This window comes from Arvicanthis niloticus, chromosome 14 (assembly GCF_011762505.2).
Source record: "Arvicanthis niloticus isolate mArvNil1 chromosome 14, mArvNil1.pat.X, whole genome shotgun sequence".
Taxonomy (NCBI): domain Eukaryota; kingdom Metazoa; phylum Chordata; class Mammalia; order Rodentia; family Muridae; genus Arvicanthis; species Arvicanthis niloticus.
In genome coordinates, this window is record NC_047671.1 from 23,640,570 (window position 1) to 23,655,930 (window position 15,361).

At 42.2% G+C, this 15,361-nt stretch overlaps 1 protein-coding gene across 2 annotated transcripts in view; it reads left to right on the plus strand.

The window, feature by feature from the left end:
• Positions 1 to 7,632: 7,632 nt before the first annotated feature.
• The window catches only part of Alpk2 (alpha kinase 2), a 128,319-nt gene continuing 120,590 nt past the window's right edge, over positions 7,633 to 15,361 (plus strand). For both annotated transcript variants that reach the window (XM_034518393.2, XM_076912551.1), the window contains exon 1: positions 7,633 to 7,893. The gene's annotated coding sequence lies outside the window, so the exon portion shown is untranslated. The remainder of the gene's footprint in view (positions 7,894 to 15,361) is intronic.

The following is a 15,361-nucleotide window of genomic DNA, read 5'->3' on the forward strand; positions in this document are numbered from 1 at the left end:
TCCTGGAACTTATGACCCTATTGCCTTAGCTTTCCACATGTCACCACTGTGGTTGTCACCTCTACACCCAGTGTTCTTGTCTCTGATGCTGTGGTAAAACACTCACCAAAAACAACTTGGGGGGAAGAAAGGGAAGCTTATGTCACTTCTAAGATCCTATCCTTATAGAAGAAGGAAGCATCTAGAGATTATATTTACTTATGGGCCAGCAAGATGGTTCAACAGGTAAATGTGCTTGCTGCTAAACCTGATAACCTGAGTTTGATCCCTGGGACTCATATGCTGGAGGGAAAGCACAGATTCCTGAAAGCTATTATCTTCTCTCTGTGCCCTTGCCCCCACATATACAAGGGAATAAATAAATATAATAAAAAATTTAAAAGATTTGCACATAATTATTCTTATATGGTTACTATTTGAAAAAGCAAACGTATGTCAACAACCCATAAGGGTAAAGTGAAGTATAATGCATTTATACGACAGAATGATGTGCACGTTTTTTTCTGAAGAATCTTTGAAAACCTTCTCATGTAAACGAAGAAAAGAAGAAAGAAGAAAAGCTGCATGTAAGATGTCTGCATAACTGTGTGTGAGCACTCACACAGGGAAGGGGGGCTTCCCTCTACACCTCTCTAGGTGATGCGAGTTTTTAAAATGAAGACATTGAAAGTCTTCAGCAATGATTATGTTTTTATAATTAGAAGGGAAGATGTAAAAACAAACTGATGAGATAGTTAACATATGTAGGTAAAATACATAGCGTGTAAATTTCTTTCAAAATTTAAATTTCCATACATTCTCCAACAAGTTAGTTTTTCTTAGTGTTTAAGAAATGGGGTTATGACTCAACATAAATATTTAAAGAGATAGAATTCTCCTCTCCTAAGAGGCTCAATATTGTAGCTGTTTTAAAAAAAGATTAGGAACTGGAACAAAATGAGATAATATCATCTTGGAAGGTTATTGTGGGTTTTTTTTTTAAGTCTGTCTGTTGTTTTGTTTTTTTATTTTTATTTTTTCCCAGTTACTTAGAATCTCATATTTAGTTAAGGTGACTTCTAACTTGGTTTTGATATTTTGGCTTTTGGTAGTTGAAATAGAATACTTCAGAAGGGTCATAGATTAGATCCTTGTGATAGGATTAGATCAAAGATTAGATACTTGTGTCTTGGGATCCTTACTGTCATTTATAATTTGACATTGAGGAAGATTAATCTCTTCGTATGTATGAGAAAGCAGATGGGCCAATTGTGGCAAAATTGTATGTGTATTATTACTTTGTAAACATTCACGTATGCCATCTTCTTGTGCAGAATTTTATAGAAAGAATCTAGGATTTAAAATAAAACCCACCATGAGTATAGGGTGAGATTTCTACTTGGCTCTCAGTGTATGTGAGGAGAGAAGTCAGCTAAGAGGACCTCCCTGAGGCACGGCAGCCTTATTAGTTAAATAAATGTACTGAAGAAGATTGTACATGATTGTGTCAGGTCCTGTCCACTGAAGAGAACTTGGTGACCCCAGAGAAGGAAGAACTGTTGAGTAGAGCTGTCAGCCTGGGGGGTGGACCCTTCCCAGACACTGACAGCTCCCTAAAGCACGAGAGACCTTTATGTAGCCACAGCTTGTCCTGAGGGTTCTGGCAGAACCTCTGATCAGACATGTGATTGCTGTCAAGCCTCAGCCAGGAATGTGTTCAGCAGGGAAGGGTATGACATCACTTCTGCCATCCTATACCAGCGTTCACAGGTCTGCCATGCCAGGAAGGACAACAGGAGCAGATAAGCTTCCCACGGACCAGTCCTAGCCCAAGTTAAGGGCACAAAGAACAGCTAAGAACCTATTGAATTTGCTATAATTATTCAGATTAGGTAGCAACCAACTAGCTCTCTCTACCCCTACCAAACCTCTGAGGTCTATGACCACAAGAATGCCCACTCACTGTGAAGCTAGAAAAATAACATCTGGAATTCAGGGAAGGCCAAAAGATGTTTCAGAGAGGAATTTTAAAACATCTGGTATAAACATATATTTCTAACTGTCCTCAATAGAAGGGAAATATCCCTACAAATGAAATAGTTTTCTTTACCCTAAGCAGTGGTTCTCAGCCTTCCTAAGGCTGCAGCCCTTTAATACAGTTCCTCATGTTGTGGTGACCCCAACCATAAACTTACTTTCATTGCTACTTCATAACTATAATTTTCCTACTATTATGAATTATAATGTATGTATCTGATGTGTAGGCTATGATACACAACCCCTGTGAAAGGGTCATTTGCCCCCCAAAAGGTTCGTGACCTGCAGGTTGAGAATTGCTGGCTTATAGCTTCAGAAAAGGAGAATATTTAAACACATTTTCTTATATTCCATTCCGCTTTACTTGGAATGGTGATAAATAGTTTATTTTTCATTTTCAATCACAAACTTGTATTTTTTGATGTAATAAAACCACAGAGGCCCTCCTTTTCCTCTTCAAGCTCTTGCTTCTTCCATCTTTCCACTGAGCAAACACAGAAAATTCAGACCAAATGTTCTGGCCAGACAGGGCTTGATACCATGGTTTCTGTTTCTGACTTTTGTGTATCTGCGTTCTCTTAAAAATCTGTGATTAAAACAAAACTTTTGGTATCTATGGGTTGATGAGATAATTAACAAAGCAAATGCAGTCAGATCTAATACATACATGTATACCTGCATACACACACACACACACACACACACACACACACACACACACTTCAGCTTCATCTATAAAGTTTTACATTCATTAGTATATAAATTGCACAAAGCAATGGGCTTTACTATAACACCCACGCTTATGTGTATGTTGACTTCCTCATCTGTTCTATTACACCTTCTTGTCCCTCCACCTTCCATATCTTTAATAGTCCTTCCTCTGTTTCCCTGCTCACTTGTTCTAGTTCATGGTGGTAAATGCCATGACCAAAAGCAATCTGGGAGGAAAGGGTTTGTTTCATCTCACAGCTTACAAATCTACCATGGAGGGAACCCAGGGCAAGAACCTGAAGGCAGGAACTGAAACAGAGGCCATAAGCAACCCTACTCACTGCTTACTGTTTTATGTATACTGTATAAGACCACCTTCACTGGCTAGGAATAGAGGCACTTGTCTTTAATTCCGGAACTTTGGAGGCAGAGGTTCAGGCAGATCTCTGAGTTCAAGGCCAGCCTGATCTACAGAGCAAGTTCCAGGATAGCTAGGGCTACACAGAGAAATCCTGTGTAGGAAAAAATAGAAAGACCACCTTCACTGCAGGTGGCATCGCCCAGAGTGGGCTGCATACCTCCTCCCATCAATCATTAATCAAGAATTGCCTCCCACAGACATACTTATAGGCCAACCAGATGGAAGCACTTTCTCAACTGAGGATCCCTTTCCCAAATGACCCTAACTTGTTGACAAAAATCTAACATGCCCAATTGCATCTGTGATAGAAAATACATGATGCTTTCTGTGTTGGCTACTCTCCTAGTTGCTATGATCAAAAACCAGGCAAGAAGCAGCCTACGTGAGGCAGGGTTTGCTTTGGCATACACTTAGAGAGGATACACCCATGATGGTGAAGGAGGCATGGCAGCAGGTACGTGAGGCAGCGGCAGCGGGTCACGTGCGGTCCGCAGTGAGGAAGCAGAGAGTGACTGATGATACGCTGTTTGGCGAGCCTTCTCATGTTTGCTCGTTCCAGAACCCTAGTTCATAAAGCGTCGATGCCCACATTCAAGTTTGTCTTCCAGCCTCGGCAGAATGTTCTGGAAATACCCTCCCCGACGCCCAGAGGTGTTTTTCAAGGAGTGAGTTCTAAGTCCAGTCAAGCTGGCAATGATTAACCACCCTGCTTGTCTTTGTGAGACTCACTTATCTCGCACAGTGATCTCCACTTCCAGCCATTTTTCTGTCAACAACATAACTCAATGTTCTGAATGGGTGAATGACTAGTCCATTGCGCACACACGTGCCATGTCTCTTTTATCCATTCATCTGCTGAGGACCATGTAGGCTGACTTAATAACTGGGCCATTGTGAATACCGCTGCAGTAAACGTGGGTTTGCAGATGTTTATAGCATGACATTTATTTTATTAGGAGACAGATAATAAGAATTCAAGGAATTGGCCTTGAAATAAAAGTAAGCTTAGGGCGAATTTCAACTGTCCCACAGAAGAACTCTGTGTAAGTCTTCTTTGTTACCACATCCTATTATTGATCTCTTGTTTTGCGACATTTGTTCCTTTTTGGTTTTATCTCCTGCTGTTTGTTCGACATTTGTTGTTTCTTCTTCCTCCTCCTCTTCTTCCTCCTCCTCCTCCTCCTCTTCTTGGTCTTGTTGTTTTTATGCCTTGTGGTTTTTTTTTTAATTTTTATTTTATGTGTATTGGTGTTTTGCCTGCATGGATGTCTGTGTGAGGGTGTTCGATCTTGGAGGGACAGACAGTTGTGAGCTGTCATGTGGGTACTGGGATTTGAACCTGGGTCCTCTGGAAGAGCAGTGAGTGCCCACAACTGTTGAGCCAGCCCTGGCATTTGTTTATTCTTAAATTTTTTAGTAAATTAATTTACTTATGTATTTACTGTGTATATGTGCATATGCCACAGTATACATAGAAGTTGGAGGAGGACCTGCAGAATTGGTCCTCTCCTTCTAGCGAGTGAGTCCTGGGTTGGGATTCAGGTTGTCACTCTTAAGGAGAGGTGACTTTACCCACTGAGCTGCTTCAATGGCTCAGTTTGTTTATTCTTTCTTGTCTCATCTCCTTTTCATTCCTATTTTTTCAATTTTTATTATTTTATTTATTTACATTCCTGTCATTGCCCCCCTTTTGGTTCCCCCCCCACACACACTTCCTCATCCCATTCCTCCTCCCCTTTGCCTCTGAGAGGGTGCTCCTTCCCACCAGACCTTCCCCTTCCCTGGGGCCTCAAGTCTCTTGAGGATCAAGCACATCTTCTCCCACGCACATCTGTCCAAGCAGACCTCTGCTATGTATGTTCCAGGGGTCTCGGACTGGCCCCTGTATGCTCCCGGTTGGTGGCTTAGTCTATGGGAACTCCTTGGGGTTTGGGTAAGTTGAGACTGCTGGTCTTCCTCCGGGGTCACTCTCCCCTTCAGCTTCTCCAGTCCTTCACTGTATTCAACCATAGTGGTCCCCAGCTTCAGTTCAATGGAGGGCCTCTCCTCATCCTAGCATCAGTATAGTGTCAGGCCTTAGTGCCCTCCCATGAGATGGATCCCAAGTTAGGCCATCTTTCCCTTAGTCTCTTCCTCACTTTTGTTCCTGCAGTTCTTTTAGACAGGAACAGTTTGGGGTCAGAATTTTTGACTGTGGGTTAGTAACCCTGTCACTCTGCTTGAGGCCCTGTCTATCTACTGGACATTGGCTCTTAAGAGTTTCTTCTCCCTGATGTCAGACATTTTGGCTAGGGTCATCCCACTGAGTCCTTAGAGTCTCTCACCTTCTGGGTCTCTTTCTAGAGGCCCTCCCCCCACCTCCCACACCCGTTTCTCCCCTTCTTCAGAACAGACTTTAAGCTAAGAAAACCTCCAGCTTTACTTGAAAGGAGCTGATATCCACAGTCACAGGGATTTGGTTCTTTCTGTACAGTCTCGTTTCATGGGTGTGTCTGCAAGGGGGTGGGTATTATTTCAGAGTTACTTTCAGTTTTCACTGTCTTTCTTCTCATGTGCAAATAAAACTGACAAACCCATCAGCTGAACAAACTATGTCTTGATACTTAATAACTTCACAGTGACTTTCCCCCCCTCTGTCCCCTGTGAACATCTTCTGTCGAGAACAGCGAGGCACACACTGAAGCATGCACACATAAATTGCTTTTGAGGAGCACAGTACTCACCACAGAGTGAAGTCATGTCCCTTTCAAAGTCACCCACTTAGAGGAGCTAATTTTAGCCATCTCTGTCTCTTGAGAGGTTTCCTTCTAGCTAGTCAGTTTCCAGGTATCGAGCATTAAAATATTTTTGTAGTGAGGCAAGGGGACTTACCGAAGAACGCCGCTGGATTTTCCATGTCCTTTCTTGGATTTGAACAAAATTCAAAGAAATGCCTACATTATAATCTACTTTGAAACAGGAACAATTGCTGACAAACAGGAGAATGAGGGCCTATGGCATTTTTCTATGATTTCTCCTGATTTTTTTATTATTTGTTTGTTTGATTGTTTATTTCCTTATTTAGAGATAGGGTCTTTCTATGTAGCCCTGGCTGGCTTGGAACTCATTATATAAACCAGGCTGGCCCAAACTCACAGAGATCTGTTTATCTCTGCCTCCCAAGTGCTGGGATTAAAAGGTGTGTACCCCAATGCCTGACTGTTTTTTACCATTAATTTATTGATTAACTTTACAACCGGATCAAAGCCCCCCTCCTTCCAGTTCCCCCTCATAAAGATCTCCCCCCCAACACTTCCCCTTCACCTTGGAGAAGGGGAAGGTCCCCCTCCAAGGAACAACACCATGGCACCTCAAGTCTCTGCAGGACTAGGCACATCCTCTCCCACTGAGGCCAGACAAGGCAGCCAGCCCAGTTAGGAGAACAGGCTCCACAGGCAGGCAGAGAGTCAGGGTAAGTCCCTGCTCCAGTTGTTGAAGAGCTAGCATGAAGATCAAGCTGTACATCTGCTACATATGTCCCGTGTATGCTCTTTCGTTGGTGGTTCAGAATCTGAGAGCCCCCAAGGGCACATGTTACTTGACTCTATTGGCCTTCTTGTGGAGTCATTATCTTCCCTCAATCCTTCCCCCAACTCTTCCACAAGGACTTCCTGAGCTTGGTCTAATGTTTGGCTGTGGGGCTCTGCATCTCTTTTAGTCAGCTGTTGGGTGGAGCCTCTCAGAGGACAGTTATGCTAGGCTCTTTTCTTCGAGTCCTGACTGTTTTTAAGGTGAGGTTTCATATAGCCTAGACTGGCCTTAAATTTATCATGTAGTTGAGAATAGCCTCGAATTTCTGATTTTTCTGCCTCTATTCCCCAAGCGTTGGGATGTACTACTTTTTTCTTGTTATTTGACCAGTTTTGTTTTTGTTTCAAGACAGTTCTTTCTAAGTTGCCCAGGCTGTCCTTGAACTTGTGACAATACTCCCAATTTGAGTGCTGAGTGCTGGAATTATAGGCATGTACCACTACATCTAGCTTCTCTCTTATTTCTTACTACTGTGGCCAAAATAAGAAGAGAGGAAGGGCTGGTGGGGGAGGGGCGATCTGACCTTCTGTTTCTTTGGCTCAGAGAGCTTCAGAGGAAGACTCAGCGCCATTTCTAAATGGACCACACACAAGCTCTCATTTCCACTGTCCCTTTGCCCCCCCTGAGAGTTTCCTACCATGACTTCCAATGACTGATTCCCTCAATGTGTTTGCTTTCCTTAGAGGAGAGCAATTAAGTCAAGGTCCTGCATGGGCTTTGCAGGGAGCTGTCTGTTCCCAGCAGCGTCAGTGACAGCTCCTCTGGATTTCAGCTCCCTAGGACTGTGTTTCATCAAGTCCCTTTGCCAGGGCCTCTCCGGCAGGCAGTGTCAACAAGTGTCACACCTACTGCAGAAAACGGCCCTCAAGTTTCATCACAGTGATGCTAAAAAATATTCTCCAGCTTCAGCAGTGACCTGGTTCATCCAAGGGCAGGCAAAACATGCTCTTCCTTCAGTGCTTGCCCGGGCACGGACTTCCCTCTTAGGAAGACTTGAGTTTTTCTGAAACAGACCCAACTACGCTTTGATCTGTTTGTGCACAAGACCTTGAATTTGAGTCCCTGTCAGGGGACAAGGACAGAAGGACATCCAGTCAATGCTTCACATACAGCCAAGAGACCCCAACAACGAGCCAGCCCTCCAATAACATCTGTCGGATAAGCACTATTGAAAAGTAAGTATGGAGACTTTCGGGTTTTAACAAGGACTGGCTGTACTTTCCATACAGCATCATTGACATTTTCTATAACAGAGAACCAAGCAGGTTGTTTCTTTCTGAAACAGACCAAGGCTGGATGGGATACTGTGGTATATAGGGCTTTAATGTGGCCAAATGCCCACGGTCATGGGTCGAGTCCCCTCTGACCGCTATGAAATGCAGGAACATTTTTAAATGTTTGTTTACTTTGGTCTGCCAGTGGTTAAAATTGTTCCTTTCACATCATGTCTGTCTTAACAGCTAGAAACAACAGACATAAAAAAAAAAAAAATGGCCCAAAGGACCGATTTGTAAATGAAGATTATATCCACTGCAAACTTGAAGAAATTGAGGCAGCTATTCAGCGGATACTAGCCCTAGGTGTCTGAATAGTTTGTTCAAAAGTTAGCTTTCTAGGTGGGCAGCAGTGTGTTGTGCAGTAATAGGTCAAGTTGCCAGAAAGCCATCGGCTGTTTACAAATGCCTTATACAGACATTCACTGTCGTGAAACAGATTAAAGAGACCTCGAGGTAAAAAGTCAGTTAAAGGGGGGAATCAATAATAGTAATGATAAAGATTCACCATCATATTGGGTCTTAGTAAATTTTAATGAATGCATCTAAACTTTAGAATGCCCCATTAAGGGTGTCACTTTCAGACATCTGACAACCATTTAAAAATAGATTAAAGCAAGTTCAGCGTTTCACCTGCCTCTGCTCAAATGATTTCCTCTCCACGGCTTCTTTATTATGCAAAGGTAACCTTCCTTGAGCCAAGGTGGTTATGCTTGATTAGCACCGTTCTAAAGGAATGTAGTTTGGTTATACAGCCGTGCCAGCTAAGGGGAAATAGAGCTTGTGTGCTCTCAGAGTTCTGAACCGAAACCAAGGATGCGAGCAAGCTTCTGTACCAACAGCTCCACACATCCTGTAATAAAAAGGGCTGATGGCCAATAGGCAGGTGCAGATATTGAAAATTAGGATCTAAACACATTTTAAATCTCAGAGTACATTGCCCTTTTCAAGTGTTTGCCAAACACGGGATTGGAGGACATTTTAGTTGAGTGGAGTTTGTATTCAAATCAGGCACAAAGCGCCAAGTGCATTAAGTTTGACCAGCCCGATGCATACTTTGTGTAGATATTAGCAAAAGCAGGGAGATTGCTTACACTACTTCACAGAATGTGCCTGGGAACTCCCTATTCTGTACCTCACTGAGGGAAGTTGAATAGTCTTCAAGAAGAAAGGACAGGATCTGGAGCTCAATGTGAAATCCATGTCTAACTTCAGCTCAGTTTTTCTTACCTGTAAAATAAAGATAGCACCCGTTTTAACAGGATTCATAGGAGGTGGGATGAACACAAACATCTGAAGTATCTGCAGTGCCATAGTTTCTCACAAAAGTATGTCTTTCACCTTTGTCATTAAAGTCTCTTGTAAGACTTCAGGATAAGACCATAGTAACTATACAGAGTAATAGAAGAAACAAACCCTTCTTATTGTCAGTGACACAATGAAAAATTAGACACTCTGAGGAAAATTCTATCCTTAAAAATAATGTGTCAGAAAACAATTTTAAAAAAGGATTCTACCTTAGAATGTATTGATGATAAATAAGAGAAAATACATTTTGTACTGAAAGAGATATGTTTATTATCTTAAAGAGTAAGTGAAGCTTCATCAGCATCATTTCAGAATATATATGTATATACATATATACACATATACACAAATATACATATACACATATATACATACACACATACATACATACTCATACATACATGCATATATATATATATATATATATATATATATATATCACATATGTTGGTACCTTGTTTGAGTCTGAATGTTAGGGGAGCCATAGGGGAATGGAGAGTAAGGGTAAATCTACTTGTACAAGCCAATATCTGTGGTTATTGTGAGAAGTATATAAAGTAAGGCAAAAGTCTAGTATTTCCTAAAAGATTACAGTTTAGCCTCAAATTGATTAAACAGATCAGGTAGAACATGGGAGAAGAGATAAAAATTCTCTAAGGAGACATGTTGTTGGCGCAGTTGAACAGAGCCAGCACCTGGATGGGCCATCATGAAAGCAGTGTGGTTTTCAGTCTCAGCAGCACACCGTAGACTGGAGTTGTGAGACCTGTAGTGGTTAATGAGGCACACAAGGCACATAAGTAGAGACAAGAATCTTGCCTAGGGCTCATGGGAGATTTCCAAAGAACTGTGACAGCAGACACCGCTATTGTTCCTTCCTTTTGTGAACCCTCTCAGGGTTTTCCCCAGATAGATAAAGATACATTCTTTACCCGAGTTACTGGAAGGTCACAGGCAGCCTTGTGGCTCTCAGCTTATTTCTGCCCCAAAGGAAAACTAGAAATGTAGATTATATAAGAAACTTGGGAGTGAGAAATTGTGTGTTTTACATCTGGCAATAATGAAGGAATAAATACCTTCAAAGAAAGAAAAGAACACTACAGAATGTTTAGGGCTGGGGAGGTAGTTCAGTCAGTAAGGTGCTTACCTTCCAAGCATAAGGAAATGAAATCCCCAGAACCCACATTAAAAAAACCCCAAACAAACAAATAAACAAAATACCCACGCATTATGGTGAATACATGTAATCTCAGTAGGGATAGAGACAGGCAGATCCCTAGGGTTCACGAGCCAGCCTAACCTGCTAGGTGAGCCATAGGCTAATGAAAGATAGTGTCTTGAAAGCAAAACAAATAAAAAGAATGGGGCCAGTAAGAAGGCTCACTGGGTAGAGGCACTGGCTAGTCGACCTGTGTTTAATCTCTGGAGTTCACATAGTAGAAGGAGAGAACTGATTCCTGCAAAAGTCTGCTGACTTCCATGTTGGAGCACACGAATGCCCACCACCTGTACACAAACATGTAAATATAAAAAATAGCAACAGCAACAACAACAAAATCAAAAACAAGGTGGACAGCATCTGAGGAGCAACCCCTGAGGTTGTCTTAGGACCTGCACACATGTGCACACACATTCACATGCAACCCCCACAAGACTGGTGTGCATGCACGTGTGCCTGTGTGTGCACACACGTACACACACACACACACACACACACACACACACACACACATCTAGAACCCTTATTGGAGTTTCTGTAGATGCATACCTGACCAGCACCACCTGGAGATCAAGTCAATGGACTGGATGGCCAGGCTAAAGGGACACTCAGATCTGAATAGCTCAAGGCTGGACACCATGCATTTACCACTCCAGAGCCTGATCCTCCATGTCTGCTATGGTTTCATCTCAGGAAGCACAGCTCTCCTTCATCTTCACTTGATCTTCAGCCTGCTCCAGGATGACCAGGCTCATCTGCTTCTCAATCTATAGCTTAAGGCATTCTTGAGGCTAATTGGTCTTCAAACTCTAAGCACATCAGATTGCAGACAGCTTGTAAAATGCCTGCTGCAGGACTTACCCAAGATCCTCTGGTTCAGAGGTCCCATATGTTCGTATTTCTTCCACATACTCAGACAATGCTGATGGTTGTGATGCAGAAACCACCCTAAGAGAAGCAACTCTTTGGCATACAATTTCCTAAAGACAAACTTTTTCTGCACATGTGGTTTTTCGGTCCCTGGATTTACTTTCTCAGAGATGCCAAGGTTATGGACACCTTATGTTAGTGCTTAAAATAGTCCAGAGAAGATAATCTAGTCAGGTACTCTGTAGGCAAGCAGTTCGCAGTCTAGCTAGGAGAACAGCTCATCATCTGGAAAGGGGCTGGCTTTTTCCAGTTGAAGGTATCAGGGAAGCTTTTGGAGGAAGCAAGCACTCGTGTTTAAATGATTTAAAACCGGTGGGATTTGAACAGGTAGATGTGGAAGATTCATAAGAGAAATAGGAAAAACTAAACAAAATCATGGAGGGTGGAAGAGGAATAAGTAGGAAATAAAAGAAGTTTGGCTATATTTTCCACAGTGCTCCCAGAGCTCTCTTGGGGTAACATTCTTTGAGTAAGCCATCTAACCTTAAATCTATTGCTTTTGTCTATAATTTGGTGGTCTGAAGTCCATTACTTCTGCCTATAACTTGGTTGTTATGTGGATCTGGAATGGAGAGTCAGTAGTAGGAATTCCGGGAACCAGTATGAAGGAGGAGGTGATGTGGCTACTTCAATATGTCTTTGAGAAGTAGAACAAAATTAGCCTACAGACTAGCACAATAACATGGGAATTTATTGCTCATACAATGGAAGAAAAGTCTAGGAGATAGGTCAGGACTCATGTTCCGTTTCTTTGCTTTTCTGGAGGCTCAGCTTCTCTCTGTTTTGGTTTCAACCTCAAGCCAGCTTTCTCACAGTCTCAAGACAGGTAGGTTTCTGTCAAGAAAGCCACTCTGACAACCCCCTGCTTGCTCTTTTCTGTTGAGGACAGAGTGGAAGGCCTAAGCTTTGTATCATTTGGATTGTCCCCAGCACTACTTTCTGGACCATGTCATACACGATTGGTTTAGACTTGGTCTCTGAACTGACCAGCACGAAGAGAACCATGATCCATTTAGACCAGCCAGAGCTTACAAAGCAGGAAAGGCAGGTCTGATTGCATGAAGTCACAAGGCTGCTGGTGGACCTGAGTGGACGGAGATACCCTGAAACGACTGGAGAAAAATCTCTGAAGTCATCCCATTGATTTGAAATTAACAGTAGGCTCAGTCATGCCTTAAAACAGTGCTTCTCAACCTGTGGGTTGCAACCTCCAGGGGTTGCATATTAGTTATTTACATCACAATTCATAGCAGTAGAAAAATTACAGTTAGGAAGTAGCAATGAGAATAATTTTATGTTGGGAAGGTCACCACATGAGGGACTGTGATAAAGGGCTGCAACAGTAGGAAGGTTGAGAACCACTGCATTAAAGGTTGGGATGAGCCTGTTTTAAGGTACAGCTCAGACAAATAAAATGATTTTCTATAGAGCGACCTCACCTGTCAATGGACTGAGCCCCTGGATGTAGTACTGTGCTATGAGAGCCTTAATTTTTTTTTAAAAGGCTTGTTTATTTAACTTTATGTGTATATTTTGCTTGTATGTAAGTATGTATATCTCATGTATTCCTAGTACCTGTGGAGGTCAGAAAAGGCATAAGACTCGCTCAAACTAGAGTTACGTGTGGTTGCATGTAGCCATGTGGTGACTGGGACTTGAACCTGAGTCCTCACAAAAACAAGTGCTCTGAACTGCTGTGCCATCTCTCCAGCCCCTGGAGTTCTTTAAAAATTTTTTGGGGTGTGATATTTTTTATCCCTAAGGCATATCTTGCTTCCCACGACTGTGATATTCAAGAATAGCTGGTAACGTTCTAAAGTGCTCATGATTCAGGGTTTGCTCCACGACTGCATAAACCAGGTGTGCTGGGATGGGCCAGCGTTGCCTTGGGTTTGTTACGGTGGGATATAGTAGGAGCCTGGGGGAATGTGGAGAACAAGGGGACCCAGGGGAAGGGGTGCTTTTCTTTTACAGTGTTCTTTCTGACGGGTCTTGCTGATGAAACTGGAGACTGCACATAGCAATCTGTGGCATTCAACTTTCAACCAAAGTAATAATCATTGACTCACATGTGATCTGGCAGGACTGTGTTTCACCTGTGCATGTATGTATGCATGCCTCTATAGTGAATGTGTGTGTGAGTGTGTGTGTATGTGTGAGTGTGTGTATGTGTGTGTGTGAATGTATGTGTGTGAGTGTGTGTATGTATGTATGTGTGAGTGTGTGTGTGTATGTGAGTGTGTGTATGTATGTGTGTATGTGAATGTGTATATGTGTGAGTGTGTGAGTGTATGTGTATGTATGTGTGAGTGTGTGTATGTGTGTGTAGGTGTGAGTGTGTTTGTGAGTGTGTGTATGTGTGAGTGTGTATAGGTGTGTATGTGTATTTGTGAGTGTGTGAAGGTGTGAGTGTGTGTATGTGTGTGTGAGTGTGTGTGTATGTGTGTAGGTGTGAGTGTGTGTGTAGGTGTGAGTGTGTATGTGTATGTAGGTGTGAGTGTGTGTATATGTGTGTGTGAGTGTGTATGTGTGTAGGTGTGAATATGTGTATGTGTGTGTGTATGTATGAATGTGTGTGTGTGTTTGAGTGTATGTGCTCTGTTGAGAGTTGATCAAGTCTAGGGCCTTGTACATGCAAGTGCTCCATGACTGAGCCGTAGCCTCATCCATCCTTTTACTTCTTATTTTGTAACAGGATCTCACTCTATCTTTGTAACAGGATCTCACTCTATCTTTGTAACAGGATCGCACCAGCTGACCTTGAACTTTCCAACCTGTTGCCTTGGGCTCCCAAGTAGGTGGACTGTAGATGTGCACCACCAGAATGGGTTTGCTTTATGCATTGCAAGTCTTCCTCTCTTCTGTCTTTTACCTTCAGAGGCCAGGATAAGACAGATGGATATGTATCATTTGAATATATCAATAATCATATTCAGGAAACCCAGGTGCTTCCTTTAAAAATCTGTGTGACCTTGGGAAAGACACTTATCATGTCTATGTTTTTCAATATGAAATCAGGGAGGTACTAAGCTCTAACATGTATAACCTTGAGATATTTTTTAGATTCCTTCCATCAAAGAATTGGAAATGAGTTTAAATGGCAGAGGAGAGGAGAGGAGAGGAGAGGAGAGGAGAGGAGAGGAGAGAGGAGAGGAGAGGAGAGGAGTGGAGAGGAGAGGAGACGAGGGAAGAGGAGAGGGAAAGAGGGGACAGGGCAGGAATATCAGTGGGAAAACTACTCTACCAAAAACAATTTTAAAAATAAAGTTAAAAAGAAAAGCTAGAGAAAACAGCAACTCCAAGCCCACTATTCACCCTGTTTTTAATAGTGTACACACAAATACTGTAAATGTTAAATTTTATTAGGTAAAGTAACATGTAAAGCCACTGTCCTTATAATATCATGTTCCCTTAAACACTCAGCACAATTAGGCTACCAGATTTTTGTGTATTTCTAAACATATTAAATGTACAAATAAGCATATCAGGACATGTTCACATTTTATTACTCTCTCTCTCTCTCTCTCTCTCTCTCTGTATACTTGTCAATGTACATCATGTGAGTAGAGGTCTAAAGACAGCTTTTGAAGTTGGTTTTCTACTTCCACCATGTGACTATCCAACTCCATTAGTTAGGCTTAGTGGCAAGTGCCATTATCCACTGAGCCATCTTGTCGACCTCAAGATATTTTTCTAAATGTCTGGCATTCTGTACCTCGATTCACTTATCAATATATTTTGGAGGTTACTTCATGTCTGTCATATAAAACTTCCTTATTCCCTTTTAATATTTGCTGCTGTTAAAAGATTCCATCAAGGGCTAGGGTTGTTAGCTGAGTTGGTAGTGTTTGCCCAGCATGCAAGAAGTCCAGCATTCAGTCCCACTATCTGTATGATCCCAGCACTTGGGAG